The sequence below is a fragment of the Zootoca vivipara genome, chromosome 11, assembly GCF_965207765.1.
Source record: "Zootoca vivipara chromosome 11, rZooViv2.hap1.1, whole genome shotgun sequence".
Lineage (NCBI taxonomy): Eukaryota > Metazoa > Chordata > Lepidosauria > Squamata > Lacertidae > Zootoca > Zootoca vivipara.
Window position 1 is genome coordinate 42,923,011 of NC_142594.1, and position 17,145 is coordinate 42,940,155.

The window sequence follows — 17,145 nt, forward strand, 5'->3', positions numbered from 1 at the left end:
CACTTCAGTTTATGAACGCTTCAGTTTAAGTACTCCACGGACCGTCTGGAACGGATTAATCCACTTTCCATTACTTTCAATGGGAAAGTTTGCTTCAGTTTATGAAAGCTTCAGTTTATGAACAGACTTCCAGAACCAATTGTTTTCATAAACCAAGGTACCACTGTATCTATCTATCATCTATCTATTTATCTGTGTCCGTCTGCATTCACTGTAGATAGCAACGTTTTGTACTATATTTGGGTAAGCTTTCCTGGTAAGATGAAAGTAAAGGTAAAGGTAAAGAGACCCCTGACCATTAGGTCCAGTCGTGACCGACTCTGGGGTTGCGCGCTCATCTCACATTATTGGCTGAGGGAGCCGGCGTATAGCTTCCAGGTCATGTGGCCAGCATGACAGTACCAGTAGCTAAAAGAAGTTTATTACCACTTCAGCAAGGCAGTTTAACAGTCTGCCAAAGATCAGAAAAGAGCGAATTTCCAGAGTTTCACTCTGTTAGTGTCTGACATTCTGCTAGCATTCGGGTTCCACTTCATTTGGATGTCAAAAAGAATTCTGGAGTTTGGAGTGTTGGTAATAGATTTTGCGAGATCTCTTTCCATTTGTTTCCTCATGGAAAATTGGTGTGGAGGAAACCACCATACCTTTAAAACGTATAAATGAGAATTTATTTCAATCTGGAGAAAATTATGTGTCGTTGCTCAAAGAAACATTTTAAATACTTTAGGGTGCATGGAGTGAAGATGAGGATTACATTTATAAACCACTTGTTCAAATATTTCTCCAAGATGGGTGCAGGTAAAAGTACAGATGAAACATGACTAAAATCTCATCTGCTTTTGCCATTATTTAAGTTGAAAAGAAGCAGGAAATCCAGTATGCAAAATGAAGCACTTGGGAGATGATAACTGAACCATCAATATTCACGGCACTACTCTGTAGAGTACGAGGGGGCAGGTCTCTGCCCTGAGAAACTGGAAAGCTACTAAAATTCCCCAGAGCATTATATGGAACCATATCATTTCCTTGCCAGAAATTCACTGGCCACCACTTGCAGGAAGAAGATGTTGTTGTTGTTGTTGTTTAGTCGTTTAGTCGTGTCCGACTCTTCGTGACCCCATGGACCATAGCACGCCAGGCACTCCTGTCTTGCACTGCCTCCCGCAGTTTGGTCAAACTCATGTTCGTAGCTTCGAGAACACTGTCCAACCATCTTGTCCTCTGTCGTCCCCTTCTCCTAGTGCCCTCAATCTTTCCCAACATCAGGGTCTTTTCCAAGGATTCTTCTCTTCTCATGAGGTGGCCAAAGTATTGGAGCCTCAGCTTCACGATCTGTCCTTCCAGGGAGCACTCAGGGCTGATTTTCTTAAGAATGGATAGGTTTGATCTTCTAGCAGTCCATGGGACTCTCAAGAGTCTCCTCCAACACCATAATTCAAAAGCATCAATTCTTCGGCGATCAGCCTTCTTTATGGTCCAGCTCTCACTTCCATACATCACTACTGGGAAAACCATAGCTTTAACTATACGGACCTTTGTCGGCAAAGTGATGTCTCTGCTTTTTAAGATGCTGTCTAGGTTTGTCATTGCTTTTCTCCCAAGAAGCAGGTGTCTTTTAATTTCGTGACTGCTGTCACCATCTGCAGTGATCAAGGAGCCCAAGAAGGTGAAATCTCTCACTGCCTCCATTTCTTCCCCTTCTATTTGCCAGGAGGTGATGGGACCAGTGGCCATGATCTTGGTTTTTTTGATGTTGAGCTTCAGACCATATTTTGCGCTCTCCTCTTTCACCCTCATTAAAAGGTTCTTTAATTCCTCCTCGCTTTCTGCCATCAAGGTTGTGTCATCTGCATATCTGAGGTTGTTGATATTTCTTCCGGCAATCTTAATTCCGGCTTGGGATTCATCTAGTCCAGCCTTTCGCATGATGAATTCTGCATATAAGTTAAATAAGCAGGGAGACAATATACAACCTTGTCGTACTCCTTTCCCAATTTTGAACCAATCAGTTGTTCCATATCCAGTTCTAACTGTAGCTTCTTGTCCCACATAGAGATTTCTCAGGAGACAGATGAGGTGATCAGGCACTCCCATTTCTTTAAGAACTTGCCATAGTTTGCTGTGGTCGACACAGTCAAAGGCTTTTGCATAGTCAATGAAGCAGAAGTAGACGTTTTTCTGGAACTCTCTAGCTTTCTCCATAATCCAGCGCATGTTTGCTATTTGGTCTCTGGTTCCTCTGCCCTTTCGAAATCCAGCTTGCACTTCTGGAAGTTCTCGGTCCACATACTGCCTAAGCCTGCCTTGTAGAATTTTAAGCATAACCTTGCTAGCGTGTGAAATGAGCTCAATTGTGCGGTAGTTGGAGCATTCTTTGGCACTGCCCTTCTTTGGAATTGGGATGTAGACTGATCTTCTCCAATCCTCTGGCCATTGCTGAGTTTTCCAAACTTGCTGGCATATTGGGTGTAGGAAGAAGATACACTAGTATAAAAATGTAATTGAGTACACGTTTTCATGTTACTGGGGAGAGATGTGGGGCAGGTGAGTCAGCCCTCAAAACATACCTCTTGGAGATGAATGGATTATAAACTTTTGACTTCTGCTTCAGAAAACCTTTCTAATACATCAGAACCTCACCATCCACCCCAAAATCTGGCAGAAATGGATTTCACATTGCTAAGGCAAAGCTGGGTGGCGCAATGCGCCAGGGCGCCGGGCCGCCAGGGGCCGCCACGCTGCAGCGCCCGTGGCAGCTGCGCTGTGCACTGCACCCGCCCACCGCACTGAGAAATGGGGCGGGGGTGGCGCCGGAGGGATCGCCACACCATGGCACCAGGGCACCTGCTTTGCTTAAGACGGCCCTGCCACATGCATCCCTACTAAAAGCACTGAGCTATAAAATGCAAATTTCACAACAGTAGTACATGAATGTATAGCAGCATGCCTCAACCTGGTACCTTCCAGATGTTTTAGACAACAATCCCCATCACCCATATCAAAACACCTGTGGAAGTAGAGTCTAGAGTAAATCCTTTATGGATCCAACTCATTCATATACCATGCTTTCAAGGTTAATCTTTTGTAAAGTACTAAGATCTTCATCCTTCAGAGGGTTCCCTCCTTCGCAGCTTTCATTGCTGCAACTTACTTTTTACTATTCCTCAAGCGGTCTCCAGCCTTTCAGTGTTGCTCCCATCCCCTGTGCATCCAAATTAAGGGTGTCAGTGCCGTAAATGGCAGAATGAGTCCTAAATTCGCAGAAATGTGCCGAGCTCTGAACCAAAAGCTGGACCCGAGTATGTCTAGCTTTGTAAAATAAATAACTGGATTATGGCTGCAGAGCAAAGCATGACTGGGTTTCCTGGTGGTGAATTCTCAGCTCGTAATGCACCGTAGCTTTCCTCTTCATCCAGCAAACCAGATAAAGCCCACCATGACAGGGATTTCTAATCAAACACAATTAGGCAGCCAATGACATATATTAATCCACAGCAGACAAATGAAAGTGGATGAGCCTTTTCCTCTGGGCTCTTGCCGTTTCCAAGGGAAAAGATGGCAAATTGATTCCTAATAGGCCGCATATTGTGGCGCGAGGCCTTGGGGGAATATCAAAGACAGAGCTTTCCCTATGAGACAGCAACCTACTATTATTTCTCTCCTGTTCCATATCCATGCTTAGTGGCTTAATTTTTTTTAAGAAGCAAAACAATCAAGTATTGTAGAAATAGTAGCTTCCTGGTTTCAGATCTTGCTTATCCCCCTCTTCCCTCTCAAGTGAGGGCAAATGTCTGAAAAAAGGCTTTCTGCAATGTTCCAGGGATTCTTCTTTTGTACTTCTAAAAGTAAGTCAGAGTGGAATTTGTCCTGGAAAAATCTGTTCACATGAGATCTGCATATCTATGTTCCATTACCAGGATGATTCAGCAGGTGTATAATGGGGAGGTTCATTCCAAATTGTGTACCAGTTTGAAATCCTCCCCCATCTCTAAAATCTATCTATCATCTATCAACCTATTTATTTATTTGCTGGTGGGAGGGGGCGCTACCCAAAGGCCTTACAGTTTCACTGCATCGTGAGTGTTGTAGTCTATTTGAAATCGTGGATCCCATGATGAAGACTATGCGTGATGCATATGTAATATTAAATAATAATAAAAACACAGTTAAAAATGGGTGCAGCTGAAATATTTGGAAGTCTGGCACAGGACTTGGTGGAATTTTAGATTTTTCAACTAAAGCTGCATTTGCACAGCAGGTCATTCTGGTTTCCTGATGGTTCCTGATGTGTTATTTGCTTCCAGAGAAAAACATTTTGCCAATAGCATGGAAATCAGTGCTAAGTTTGCATCATATTCTGCTATATTTCTGGAAGCAGATTTTATTTTGTGTGAAAGCTCAAATAAAATGGGGAAATTAGCAGTTAGGGAAACACTGAGAAAGTGGAATAAACTACTATGTGAATGCAACCAAAGTTTTACTCACAGTAGACCCCTAATAATTCATGAACATGGCTCTGTTAGGTTTCAAAATGTCTACTCTGAGTAAAACCTTGTTGAATGCCACCCTATTGCCCTAATTTCTGTTTTAGACTAGGTTTGGTGGTAGCACTTAATTCACATAGAAACACAGAATGAAGCCAGTTCTGAGTCAACATCTCATATGCAAACTGTTTTTCATTGTTATATTAAAATACAGCCTCTTTTCTTCTCTAGCAAAGCAGGAAGTCTACACAAACAAGACTCTTTAGTCTGGAGGAGACTACATGTCAGGCTAAGACGCCCCTGCTACATAGACATGTAGCTAAATAGATTAAACACAGTTGCTCAGTTTTGCTTGAAACATTGCAATTCATCAGCTCTCAAACAACTGCTGAGCTCTCATATTCGTAAAATGGCTAGTGAATCTTAAATACAGAAAAGTTTGCCTTTTCCGCATAGGCAAAGTTAAATCTAATTATTTAAAAAGTGATGTTTATGCTTTATTTTACACAGTGGTTTTTATGTGGTGATAAGGGCTGCATTTTTATGTAGTGATAAGGGCTGCATTGCAAACTTCAGAGAAGTGTCAATTTCTAAGGATCGCCATGTTTCAGTTCCTGAGTTGCGGCAGAAAACATGAATTAAATAAGTTATCATTTAAAGACGACCTGAATCAAATTTATCTCCCATCCCTACATTATGCTCTAAGCCACCATGGTGGGTTACAGCAATTTAAAATCCAATATTTAAAAAGTTTATTTTTTTAAAAAAAAACAGTAATAGGAATGGGGTAAAAATAATGTTGCACACCACTCCAATTTCCATGAGTGGTGTGAGATTCGAGGGGTTCCAGGGTAGGGGCTTCCTTTTGGGAAAAAGGCACAGCAAAGACTCTTCATGTCTTCATGATATATGGATTTATTTACACATATATACCCCCTATACCGGTATCTAGATGGCAGGATTGCAGAGCATTCGCATACTCTGAGTGTCTGGGTTTGCCCATAAGGGAAGCATTGGATACAATGGACAAAAAAAAAAAAAAAACGCCCTCTCTTTGTTCCAGTCTGATATCCCTTTGAGTTCTGCCCTTCCTTCTTCTCACTGTTAATTGACTCCAAGGACCTCCCGCCATCCTTCTTCATTCAAAGTTGAAACCCTAGCCTTTGCCTCTCCCTACTAGCACCCAGCAAAGACGTGGGCCCCCACTACTCCCTGCCTGGCAGTCTTACCCTTGATGGGCAGCAGCAGAGCAAGCCAATTGGGCGTGTGTGCCCTGCGCCTAGGGGCGGGGCCAGCCGGCGCAGGATGCTCCATGGGGCCTCTGAGGAGTCTGCTTGCCTCCTCCCACTCAGCCGTCCCACCGCTGGGGGGGGGAGGTGGCGGGTAGACCGTTTGGGGGCAGCATGGAGCCTGCAGGTGCCCAACATAGCTGCCAAGTCCGGATCGTAAAGATCCGGGATCGGCAGCGCGCGCACGACCGGAAGTTGCGTGACGCAACTTCCGGTGGCGCTTCGCCCTTCTATGGGCACCAGAAAATGGCGGCGCCAGCGCCGGAAGTCGCTTCCGCGCATGACCGGAAACACGTAAAAGCGACTTCCGGCGCCGCCATTTTCTGATGCCCATAGAAGGGCGAAGCGCCACCGGAAGTCGCGTCACGCAACTTTCGGTCATGCGCGGAAGCGACTTCCGGCGCCGGCGCCGCCATTTTCTGGTGCCCGTAGAAGGGCAAAGCGGCACCAGAAAAATGGCCGCCAGGAAGAATCGAATTTAAGGGACAATGCCGGGATTCTCTGCCAAACGGGAGACCGCCGGAAACGGTGAGAAAAAAAGGGGTTTTCCCGGCGGATACGGGATACTTGGCAGCTATGGTGCCCAAGCCACCACATAACTCCCAGGAGCAACACGTACTTGGGTGCATTGCAGGCCCTGCAGTGAGTGCCGCTAGGCATTTTGTCACACACACCCCAGTGGTCACACCCAGGGCGGTCCGCCTCCAGCACACCCCCTTCCTCCACCCCTGTTGATGGGCCATCTCTAGCCTTTGTCCCCTGCTAATGGTCCAGCCAACTCTGCCAGCTGGCTGGGCTCCTTATCATAACCAAATCCACGGGGGTTCCATGTTTGGCAAAGTTTAATCAAACCTTGATTAATTCTAACGTTCGCTAAATTGTAACACATTTAGGAGGATCTAGCCCCACTTCAAACTCATAACATCTCATACCTGAGGTGTCAAATGCCAAGATTGATTGATTCTGTCAGCATATGACAGAAATTATATAATGAAGACATCAGACACATGTCTGTGAGGAGGGGATTCCACAGCTTAGGGGGTGCCATAGAGAATGCCCTCTCCCAGGTTGCCACCACCCCAAACATTTGCAGGCTGACCTTAACACCTGAGAGGGTCTGTAGTAGATTATGCACACCGTTGTATCAACATTATTTGGGCGGGGTATTCTTTGCGATGTGCAGCAGTGCACACTTATCTGATTCAGCAGGTCTTGACACTTCTCATTCTCCAGTTCATAAATCCTAGATATTGGCAAGCTCAGTTTGTGGCACAATATCACAGTAATCAAAACGGATGCTGCTTAATGGTGGTGCCATGACAACAACCACTTTAACACAACTTCATTTAAAATATATATACTGGACAAATGTCTTGTAAAACCAGAACACCTCACTTGTTGAACTCTATTATCATTTATGGAGGAAGTGGCAAAATGTAATTATACGGGCAATCTGTTTGCTGTTATCCCTCGTTTGCAAGAGCAGAAAGTGGAAGTGTACTGACTATTTTTTCAGAGACTATTAAAAAGAAGATCAGCATCCGGAGCCAACATGGTTGAAAACGAACCCTTTGCTTGACTGCTTGATTTTCAGTCAGTCAGTCAGTCAGCCAGTCACACACACACACACACACACACACACACACACACACTTATATAAAAAGATCACTCAGAATGTTGTGCCACCTGATCTTGTGGGAGACCTTCTAAGGCTATATAAAAGTTATCATTACAATACAAACTATCTGTTATCAGTGAGTTTTGTTAGAAGCACCAAACCTTTTGTGGATGTAATGTGGAATGAGGAGCTAAGACGGGGTGCTCACACAAATCAAGAAATCCTTTTTTAAAAAATGTTCTCACTTAATATTTTTGTACATATGAGACAAAATTATGCTATAAATATGATCCCCTGTCTGGATATAAAAGTTCTGTCAAATTCATTAAGCTGGAAACATTCTTTTTTTTTTTTCAAAGATAGTCAAAGTCAGTTTATTTCTGTAACACATTTTTCCAGAAATACATCTGTACTCTAAGCGGTTTGACACACAAAGTGTAAATACAGTAGTACAATAACAATACACAAGGCTTACTATCCCTACTACATAACACTAAAATAATAATAATAAGCAGCATTTAACAGTGTGTATAATTCATTTAACATATGTCAAAATGTAAGTGAGTGGAAAGCTCCCTGGTAGGTCAGTTACAAATATCCAGTAACTTCACATTCAAAAGTAACCCCAAAGCTGAGTTGAAGGTGATTGGATAGAGTACAGTGGTACCTCGGGTTACAAACGCTTCAGGTTACAAACGCTTCAGGTTACAAACTCTGCTAACCCAGAAATAGTACCTCAGGTTAAGAACTTTGCTTCAGGATGAGAACAGAAATAGTGTGGCAATGGTGCGGCGGCAGAGGGAGGCCCCATTAGCTAAAGTGGTACCTCAGGTTAAGAACAGTTTCAGGTTAAGAACGGACCTCCAGAACAAATTAAGTTCTTAACCAGAGGTACCACTGTACAGGAAACTGCCCTATACCAAATCTAATCATTGGTCCATCCAGCTCATTATTGTCTATGCTGACTGGAAGTGGTTCTCCAGGCTTCTCGGAAGGTGCCTCTCTCTCAACCATACCTGGAGATGCTACAGAATTAACTTGGGACGTTCTGCTGCATATTTTTCCTCACGAGCATACTTTTCTTCTCATGTTTTAGAGGCTCTGAAATGCTTCACAAATCTACAAAACCTATGTCTGAGATAGGAATTGGGAAGAAATCCACTTCAGATCACCTTTAAAGTCAAATCCAATTATCTCTTCCAGAAACAATCTGAGAACTGAAACATCTTTCGAAATCCACATTTCTCCAAATTTTGTTATCCAGGCAAGTAATGTGTATAATGTGACTCTATGGTTAGCCAGTCTTGTGCCTAGCAGTAGGATAAATGTGTTCTCTTTTTAAAGAAAAAAACAACATTGTGTTGTTTGTCATGTGATGGAGTTCCTTTTCTTCTTTGAATAAACATTAATGTGCTTCTTCTTTTTTTTAGTAGCTTAGCATTCCAGTGATGGATTCTGCCAACGGCTGTAAGGTGGGCATCCAGCTACACAAAAGGAAATTCACTTTTCTGCTCTAACTCCTACATCTTTGTCCTACAGTTCCTTCCTACCCACAACAGAAAAAAATAAAATGGCAATGGGGTTTGTTAGAAGTTTTCAGCAGAACTACTAAAAAGTGACCGTGACTGCATTAGTGTCAGAAAAAGGCTTTAGAAACCAATTAAGAAAATAGGGAGGGGGTCTCCTTAAGTACTATTATCTCTCTCTCTCTCTTAAGAAAAAAGCTTTACACATTTATGTCATGACACTCATAAATAATAAGGATCTGAAAAAGGAAATCCCCCTTTCTAAATTGCCCTCTGAGTTTTCAAGCCAAGGCACTGGTCACAGAGCTGCTGAAACATAAGCTGACATTGGGAATAAAGGCAGCATCGCTTGACTCATGATCTCATTCGGGTTACAGCTGGAGGAAGAGAAAGGAAGCTTGGATCAACCAAGTCATGTTGTAGACAGTCATGTGGAAAAACCATCTGAACAGTCTACCTTTCTAGCAATTGTTTTGGAGCTCCCTCAGGTTATATAAGGGGACGCAGGTGGCGCTGTGGGCTAAACCACAGAGCCACTTGGGCTTGCCGATCAGAAGGTTGGTGGTTCGAATGCCTGTGACGGGGTGAGCTCCCGTTGCTCGGTCCCAGCTCCTGCCGACCTAGCAGTTTGAAAGCACATCAAAGTGCTAGTAGATAAATAGGTACCGCTCCAAGCGGGGAGGTAAACGGCGTTTCCGTGTGCTGCTCTGGTTCGCCAGAAGCAGCTTTGTCATGCTGGCCACATGACCCGGAAGCTGTATGCTGGCTCCGTCGGCCAATAACACGAGATGAGCACCGTAACCACAGAGTCGGTCACGACTGGACCTAATGGTCAGGGGTCCTTTTACCTTTAACTTTACCAGGTTATATAAAGCAAAGGTAAAAAGGTAAAGGACTCCTGTACGGTTAAGTCCAGTCAAAGGCGGGTGGCGCTGTGCTCTAAACCACTGAGCCTCTTGGGCTTGCTGATCGGAAGGTCAGCAGGTCGAATCCCTGCGACGGGGTGAGCTTCCGTTGCTCTGCCCCAGCTCCTGCCAACCTAGCAGTTCGAAAGCACACCAGTGCAAGTAGTTAAATAGGTACGGCTGCAACTGGAAGGTGAACAGCATTTCCGTGTGTTCAGGCACTCGCCACAGTCCTCCGTGCACCAGTAGCAGTTTAGTCCTGCTGCCACATGACCCGGAAAACTGTGTGTGGACAAACGCTGGCTCTCTCAGCCTGAAAGCAAGATGAGCACCACAACCCCACAGTCGCCTTTGACTGGACTTAACCATCCAGGGGTCCTTTACCTTTACCTTACCGTACCCAATATAAATCGAAATCTCGGCATAAGCTGTGTGCACACATTTTACAGGTGGAGTACTTGCTTTTATTACGTAGCCCATACACAATATAGATTTTGTGCATTTTTTTTTTTGCCCCTGAAAAAATACTTCTCGAGAAACGAGTTTCATTCTCAAAATAAAAGCAGCATTAGAATGACTCATGTATAATGTAACATAAAACATACAGGAAAATGAAGGTATGACTTGATATGGATGTACAAAAAAATGAAAGTAATAATACGATGAGACAAGTAGGTACATCAATAATATTAACGTGATACACTTCAGGAGGTGACAGGAAGTCCATTTTTTAAAATCTTTTTGTTTTCTTTTTTTCTTTTTTTAAGTTTTCTTCTTTTTGCTTTTGTTTCTTTGTATTTGTATTTTTTATTTTTATTGTATATTGGTTACAATTTTATATATTACTTAGATTTGAATCATAGCTAATGATGTAGAAGAAAAGAAACAAGGAGATATTTTTAAGTACGTGATAATCTTTAATTTTTAACATCTGAAAAGGAATATTGCCTACGTATGTAAAACTGTATACAATGTATATAAGAATGTACTATGATTAACATAAGATAATTTAAAAAAAATTGCAAAAAAGACAAAATAAAAGCTCCATTGCTGCTTGTTTCAACAGCACCCGCACCCCACATGTTCACCAACACGTGGACAGCAGACCAAGCAGGAATGCAGATCATAGTCTCTGGCTGTAGCGGGAGTTGTATTATATTTCTATTTGAGGCAGGGCATTTTTTTTCCTTACACATAAATTAGCATATGGATTTTTTTTTTTTTGCAAAACTGTATCAGCTTTTGCCCTCTTTTCGGGGCGGGGTGTGCATTTCTTCCTTTTCATCGATGTGCAAGTGGCTGCCCTAAATCCAAATTCTGTGTTTGCTTGACTGTAATGTGCCCTGGGCAACACTGGTAATGTTGCTCTCTTTCTCTGGTTCTGTGTGATTTGCATTGTAGATGTTTTAAATGTTTTATTGGGTTATATAATTTATGATTCATTATGCATCTTGTTGATATATTGTACCCCACTCCGGGATTATTTTAATGAAGAGCAAACCAGATTTTTATTTTTTTAAAAGTTATGTGGATAAAATCCCACTTTGTGAAACAGTGGTAAAAAGAAATATTGTTTCACAGAGAGGTACGTGAATCTATTTGTGATTTGCTAAGCAAGTTCCATTATCATTATCATGTCTGGTTTTCCCTTTCTTGGGATTCAAAGGCAAGGAGGATTTAGCTTTGGATTGTTTGTTTTGTTAAGGAACTTCTGCAACAGCATTGTGTGCCTAGATCAAAGCGACAGAGTCACTGTGCGGCGTCTGAGCTGCTGAGCATGATCGAGAGAAGATGTCTGCTATAGTAGTTAAAGCACGGGAGAAGAAGCCAAGAGGCCTGGGTTGCATTAACGGTTCTACGTCACCCTGGGCTTTCTCCAGGCTGCCGTTTGTTTCGGTTTCTGTATCTGCCAGACAAGGGGGCAGAACTTTGGATCTTAGGCGGGTGTTGTGGTGATTAAGTCACTGAAATGTAGGAAGCACTCAGAGGCCTAGACGGAAAGGAGCATGAGAACAGCCTCCAAGCCTTTTCCAAAAGGGAATCCAATGTCCTACATTGCTCTTTCCTAATGGGCTTTCGTATGCAGGATAGAAGAGATTGTGTTTCTGGTATCTGCGTAAACGGGGAAGACAGAACTTTAGCACTTTTAGCAGGAGAATGAGAAGGAGCCAGACATTTTGCCAAGTTCCTATAAATCATCGCCTTCTGCAGGCTGTGTGCTAGAGTCCCCCTCTTCTGTCTGCCAAGCCTCGGCTCTGATTTCACAGCCCTGAGAACAGTGTCAAAACCACTACTAGCTTCACAGAGATGCATATATATTCTTGTTGAGATCTGGCTGGAGTTCGCGATAAGATTTTAGCACATTCTCCTCAGTGTTTGTGATACACGAAGAGGACTTGATTTAGCTAAGCACCAGTGCAGGGTCTGCCCTGCAGAGAAGTTTTGCAACTTCCCTCATCCCTTCTCCCAGCGCAAGAACATGGATATACACCCAATGAGTATGAGCGAACATTACAGGGAATCTGTGGTCTGTGCCCATGCCCCCCCCAATCCAGCCCTTTGTTTCACACCTCAGTACAAGTCACTTATGCACCAAGGAAGCAGGAAGGACAAGATAAGATCATTCCCTGAAGTACAATCTCACACTACCTGCATGTATGATCATTATCAAAAGAACGTAAGAAGAGTCTACTGGATCAGGCCAATGGCTCATCTAGTCCAGCATCCTGTTCTCACAGTGGTCAACCAAATGCCTATGGCAAAACCCATGAGCAAGACCCAAGCACCAGAACATTCTCTCATACCCCAGCTTCCAGCATCACTGCCTCTGACCATGGAGGCAGAGCGTAGCCTTCATGGCTAGTAGCCATTGATAACCTTATCCTCCACAAATTTGTCTAATCCTCTTTTAAGGCCATCCAAATCGGTGGCCATCACTGCCTCCTGTGGGAATGAGTTTTTTAGTTTAACAATATGCAATCATTTTATTGGCTTGCCGCCTTTTCACGTGTATTCCTAGGCCAGGTATTGTCAGGGACTGGGCAGAGGAGGAATGGTGGAGACTGCCTCTCCAGCCTGACCCTTCCAGAGAAGCAGCAGCTCAGAATTACAACAGGAGTTGGAGGGAGATCATAGCTCAGAGACAGATGAGGGGAAAAGCTGGAGAATAATGGGAGAGGAGGAAGAAGAAACACCAGAGGGGCGACAGCTGATAGACATAGTGTCTTTAGAAAGCATTCCAGACCCACCCTCTCCCAGAACCTGGTGAGCATTGAAAGTAGGAGAGCAAAGAGCTCAGAAGCAGAGGGCACTTCTCAGCATGAAGGGAGAGAGGGAGGGGGTGGAGACTCACTTGGAGCAACGCTATTATTCCAAGAGGCAGCATTCCCAAGCCTCTCTCTGTGAATATTGAATAAAAAGCAGTTGGTAAGAACTCCTGCCAACCTGCCGTGGAGGTTGGATCCTCTGCCGCCTGACAGGTATATGGAATGTTTGGCCCTCCAGATGTTTGGTCCTTGACCACACTGGCCAGGGCGGATCAGAGTTGTAGTTCAGCAACATCCAGAGGGCCAAACATTCCATATACCTGTCAGGCCGCAGAGGATCCAACCCCCATGGCAGGTTGGTAGGAGTTCTTACCAACTGCTTTTTATTCAATATTCACAGAGAGAGGCTTGGGAATGCAGCCTCTTGGAATAATAGCGTTACTCCGAGTGAGTCTCCAACTCCTATCCGCCCTAGCCAGTGTGGTCAAGGGCTACGAGTCAGAGGAGTTCAGCAACATCCTGAGGATCAAATGTTCACCACACCTATGCAATCACATTGTGAGGGTCAGGGAAGACAAGGGTCCATTGAGCCCGGTGGGAGTCCTTGCATGGGTGCAGGATTGGGGCACATAATTTGGCAGCTACCACTGAGCAAAGAGGTGCTAGTTGCATACAATTTGGCAGCCTCTTGCTTTATTCGGGGCCTGGAATACAAGGTGCCAAAATTACAAAAGGGAGATATATGGGATCATTCTTGCTCTCGGGTACTGGAAGAACAAACCACAACTCTATCTCCTGCTGTTGTTTTTAACACACATCTTAAAACAGGAGAACTCTTGATTTGATTTGAGCAGCAACTCTGGGAAAGGGAGCCTTTAAAAAACTACTCCCCCTTGCACTATTTCCCCAGTTTAAATTGCCCCCCTGAAGCTATTAGCTCAATGGGGGGAAATAAAGCCACAAATAAAGATGTGTACTTGCAGCTTTTGGGGCCTAATAGCAGATTTGGGGCAGCCGTTTCATTCTGGTAAACTTTATGAATAAAGGAGTATACACTCCTTCCCCCAGAGTGACTTCTCTCATAAATTACAGAACACCCTTGAATCCCCTTTTACAGTAGAAGAGAGATAGAGACCACACTATTTGCCCCCAAGAAGGAATTGAGCCAGAATGCTACCACCAACTTTATGGGCCAATTCACAGGATGCCATCTGTAGTTGTGGGCGGAAGGGAGGCCAGTTAGTGGTATGGAGTCTTTTCGCTGTGCTGTTGTATTGTGAGAGGAATAGTGTTTGTATGAAGTACGATTTTCTTTACATTGCAATGTAAAGAAAATCTCAGACGGTTTCCCATCCAGGCAACATCCAGGCTAAGCTTCAGCTACATCATGTGCCCTGAACCCATGTCACCCTCTAGTGTGACAAAGAAACAGAACTCTGGGTGGGACTATCTAGATGAGGACTGTGAAGACCAGAGCAGTTCTGATGCTCAGCCCAAACTCAGTGGAATCACCTGTTCCAGGGAAGAGGTTTCAGCCCTACCTCACCGGTAGGTATCCCTGGATGCAGCCCATTACTTTCAAATTTCAAATTTTATTAAACGGTCACGGACCAAAACGACTCATACAACTGATCAAAGAAGGATAACACAGGGATAAACAGAGGACAATTTCAATACAAATTGGGCCATGACAACACTGTAAAGGACATAAATGAAACTAAATATTCGCATTCGCCTGTGTATTGACATTGGAAAGCTCTTGTTTCCTGCGTCTAATAGCAGCTACGCAGAATTTGGCAACATTGATCGTAATTTCAGGGACCTTATCTTCTACCAAGGCTCTCAAACGTTGGGATTCTGGTTCATTTTTAAGCTTTTGTAAGGCTGGGGCGATAAAGGTCCAGCGTAGATCCTCGTAGAGACTGCAGTGCAGCAATACATGCAAATTTGTTTCCACTTCCGATGAGCCACATGGGCAAACACGTGACTCATGCGGTTTACCCTCATATCTATGTAGCAACAGTGCAGAGGGCAACACATTAAATCTGGCCAAGGTAAAAGAATGTCTATACTTGGGTATTTGCAATTTTGCCAGGTAATTTGCGAATGAGAACCCTCTCCCAAAATCTCTTATTGTGGCGTGTTTGTCCATCTTGCCCATATGGCACTGCAGCTCCACGTCCCTTATACATTGGAGCACTTGACTTCTGGCTCTCTCGTATCCTGCCGCTATCAAACTCCGCGGAGAAAATCCCAAGCTTTGAATCTTTTCGAACAGGGAGGCTTTCCAGTTAGAATGATAGGTGTTCAACAGTGTTAAAGGTGCCAACCAGTTTTAACCAGTAGTGTATCTTTAGAATCCACAGCCACGCATTAACGGGTAGTTGTCCAACTTCTAAGCGGGCAGCTATATTAGATACACAGAGGGGGATCCCCAATAGACAGCGGAAGAATTTAGTTTGAAATGCCTACACCGGCACGGAATTTTTAAGACTGCAGACCTGGGATCCATAAGTGAGTTGCGGGAGTATTTTTGTATCAAAGACCTGGGAGGCTGCCGGAACATATTGACCCCCTTTCCCGTAGAAAAATCTAGTTAGGGCTTTAGTAGCCCTTCCTGCGTTGGCAATGGCGTTTTTCATCTGAGGATGCCATAAGCCCCTTTCCTGAAAAGTTATTCGCAGATATTTAAAGGTTGCTACCTGATCAATAGGTTGGCTATCAATTCTCCATTTGTGTTTTCTTTTTTTTGAAAACACCATAATTTTAGATTTGCTGTAATTTATTGATAATTGTTCAGTTTTACAATAGTTAGCAAGGGATCTCAGGAGTTTCCTTAGACCAACACAGGAAAAAGAGTAGGACTGTGTCGTCTTCATATAAGAGTACCGGGAGGAGCATACCTGCCAATTTGGGGGGGTGGGGTGGGCATTTTCTTTCATCATATTTTCTGCTCACCCAAATTCCAAATGCTTGTGATTGAAAACAATGCAGAAGCCTCCTATCGTATTTCCGATCAACACCAGCTGCCGCCAATCACATGCCCAATTGCTGCAGCAGTGCCCAATCACCAGCAGCAATTGCCGCAGGAGCACCCAGTTGCCAGCTGACATTCTTGCAACAACGCCCAATCGCAAGAGAACATTGCCACAGCAATGCCCAATCACAAGCAGACATTGCCGCAGCAGCCTATTGTCACGGTCCGGTCGGCGGGCGGTTGAAGCCCTGGCTGAGGACGTCAGGACCAGAGGCAAGATGGTGGTGTAGAAGCAGGAACAGGTGCAGGGCTGAGGGTCCAGCATCAGGCAGTCACAGGGTCAAGGAGCAAGGCAGAGACGAAGGTCTGGGAGTCAAAGAGCAAGGCGTCGGCAAGGCGAAGGTCCAAGGGTCGAGGAGAAAGGTGTTGTCAAGGCGACGATCCAAGGGTCGAGGAGCAAGGCAAAAGATCAAGGAACAGGAGGCCAGATGCAACAGGGCAGGGATCGCGTTGCTGTGGCAAAGAGCTGAAGGGAAATGCTGAGCTTTTATCCCTCCCAGCTCTTGCCACCAGGTGCAGTGAGTTATCAAGTGGCCTCACCTGAGTGGCCACTCCTTGCCTCTCCAGCACAAGCTGAGGCCTCACCTGAGTGGCCACTCCTTGCTTCTCCAGCACAAGCTGAGGCAGGCCCCAGTCCTGCAAAGCACTACAGGCCCCAGAGCCTGACTCTTGCCCATACTCCTGACACCTATCACCCACAATGACGCCTGTGACAATCTACTACTCGAGACAGAAATCATTTCCACCATCCCCCCTCTGCACTACACATGTATAAGTTGTTTTAAGGTAAAAATAAATAAATTGTCTTATACACGGAAAAGTACGGTTGGTGAATACTACTTCTAAAATTATGTGGAGTAGATTGGCAGTCACTCTGTAAGGCACCCCTCTCCATAGCTTTGTAGTGGGCCATTGCACCAAGCAGGTATCACATCTTGCATAGATAAATGAAAGTCAGTTACAGGCATTGATGGATGGATTGAGCTTCTTATCAAGCTCCTTGTTGTAGCAACAGTATAG

General features: G+C 44.3%; 1 pseudogene; it reads right to left on the minus strand.

Moving 5' to 3' along the window:
- Positions 1-14,674: 14,674 nt before the first annotated feature.
- Positions 14,675-15,939, minus strand: LOC148684287 (uncharacterized; annotated as a pseudogene).
- Positions 15,940-17,145: the final 1,206 nt, after the last annotated feature.